The sequence below is a fragment of the Lynx canadensis genome, chromosome B4, assembly GCF_007474595.2.
Source record: "Lynx canadensis isolate LIC74 chromosome B4, mLynCan4.pri.v2, whole genome shotgun sequence".
In the NCBI taxonomy this organism is placed as follows: Eukaryota; Metazoa; Chordata; class Mammalia; order Carnivora; family Felidae; genus Lynx; species Lynx canadensis.
The window spans coordinates 113,555,449-113,557,785 of record NC_044309.1 but is presented as its reverse complement, the minus strand read 5'-3'; the positions used below and the strand labels follow the sequence as shown (position 1 = coordinate 113,557,785).

The 2,337-nt window shown below is 43.3% G+C and overlaps 1 long non-coding RNA gene across 1 annotated transcript; it reads right to left on the bottom strand.

The window, feature by feature from the left end:
- Positions 1 to 262: 262 nt before the first annotated feature.
- On the bottom strand, positions 263 to 2,009 carry LOC115519426. The gene is made up of 2 exons (XR_003970510.1): positions 1,568 to 2,009; positions 263 to 1,303 (listed from the first exon to the last, which is right to left on the bottom strand). It is a non-coding gene; the product is annotated as an uncharacterized LOC115519426 (long non-coding RNA).
- Between the last annotated feature and the right edge of the window lie 328 nt (positions 2,010 to 2,337).

Below are 2,337 nucleotides of genomic sequence, written 5' to 3'. Positions count from 1 at the left end.
GACTCTGAATGTAGTTTGACTTTGCTCTCTTGGGACATTTGGTGAGGTGTTTTTTTTTTGTTTTTTGTTTTTTTTAAGATACCTCCTTTTGTCTACATTATAGGATGTCGTGCAGTAATTGCTCTGCTGACTGTAGTTAAGCCTTCTCAGACTAGGCAGTTATGTCTTCTTCATTCTCTTGGCTTCTAGTGGCACATCCCCACTCATGGGGTCATGTCACCCTTCCAGACAATCTTTCCCATGATGACCCAATCCACCTTTCTTAAGTAGGGTCTTTATTTGCCCCACCAAATTCTGGAAGCACTAATTACTCCTAATATATCTTCATCGTAGACCCCAGAAAAAAAGTAGTTCAGGCCACAGTCCCCTGTGTTTTCAAGTATGAGTCAGACATCAGTTCCTATGTCTCATAAAGTCCAGAAGACATATCAAACTCTCCCAGTGGTTTCACTGACACATCTCTCTTTTGGTTTGTGTTAAGGAAGAAACGCATCTAATGGCATTGGAGAATGAAGATGAGGGCACTTACTAAATTGATTACGACTTCCAAGTAATCCTCAGTGCCAGCTTCCTTAAAGTCTTGCTTGATGGGTTAGAGATTGCCAGTGTGGTAACGTGGGTGGAATGCTTCCATAACCTCTCAGGAGTCCCCTTCAATAGGTAAGCCACCACCTAGCTTTGTGAGGCTCATTGGCACCACCTATATCGGGCCTCTTCTGAAACACTTAGACGAGAGAAATTGCCCCATTTAATTTCCCATTGAAGATGACTTAATGTACACAATCCACACTAATAATTTTTATGAGGAATGAGCAAGAGGAACCAAAGCTGAAATAAGAACCAGCCAGGAGTATAACCGCCAGGACTTAATCATGTTTTTTATAATGCGTAAAGCCTACAAAATAAGAGGAAAAAAATGGAAAGTATTAGTTTTATGCACCAATTATTAGCTTCATATGGTGAGTTTTACAACCATTAGAATGCGGACGGAGATGGAATATCGCTTGTAAAAGGCTCACTTTGCTCTACTGCCCAGTTCATGGCCATCAGACAACAAATTAATTTCCCCTATAAATACTTACCCATGCTAGGGCTTGTTCTCGTCCTTTGGCTCTGATTGTGTTTGACGTTTACAACAATACCTTTGTTTGCTCAGCCATCTTCCATTGTCAGCACTGGCTCCAAATGAGCCCAAACACATTAAACCATGAGAAATGATACTGGAGTTAGGAGTCTCAGTTATAAAAAGAAAAGGCAGTTCATACTGAATGTCAACTCTCTGCCTCACGTCCAGGCATCCCCTCTGCAGGTGGAAGAGACATGGAAAGCACATTGCCCACATACGATATGCTTGGCTTTGGCTACTCAGTGCCTCTTTAAAAGTTGACTAGGTTCCATCATTTAAAAACCAAGAGCTTCAACGACAAGTTTCTGTTTAATTTCTCTTAAAGCCTCAGCTATTCAGGCAACAATGGCCTACTTCTCCACATGACAAGCGGCTGGTGCTGGGGAGAAGCAGACCGCTCTCGAGCAAGCCTGTGCTTCCCAGTTTGCCCACAAGACTTACCCACTGGCATTCTTGCTGCCCCTACAGACGGCGTTCTGGACTCCTACTGTTGTCCAAGTTCGGAGAAATCTTTCACACCTTAGCCCCTTCCATTTTCAAAGGCAGACAACTCCAACTTACCCTGAAGAGCCTTCTTTGATCTGAATGGTTGAGACAATCCCTTAACCCCCAGATTGTTTCAAACGTTATTTGGTTTCTCTCTTCTAGTCTCTGCCAGCGCATTCTCCCCCCAGAGAGTTTGTTCTGTTCTTTTGCTTTAAAAAGGAAAACAAAGTGTGACTACACATCTATTCTCCAAAGACCGTAGCTCTTCAAGGCTGAGAGCCAGATGCCTGATTTGTTTTCCATCCAGAGCTGTACATACAGAAAAAGTCATCGACACAAGGCCATTCTGCTTTTGACCTTCCTAGGGCTGAATGCACAGCCAGTCAACACTGGGGCTGAAAATAGAACCCAGGACTTTCAAATCATTGTTCTGCTTGCTGGGCCGTGCTTCCTCCCATAAGAACTTGGTTAAACAACGTCCTGTTTTGCAATAGCAGAAATCATAATATACGTATGAGAAAGTAGGTACGGAAGAAACGCAGGTCTCACTCTCGGGAAAGATGGCATGGTAGCATAAAAGGAGTGTGAATTCATTTCTAGCACTGCAACTTACGGGTTGGGTGCGCTCAAGAAATGTGTGTTGAATCATCGACTTTGTAATGTGTGGCATTTTGAACAGGAGTTCTCGCTGAGTGCCAAGAATGTATTTGCTTGGCAACCCACAG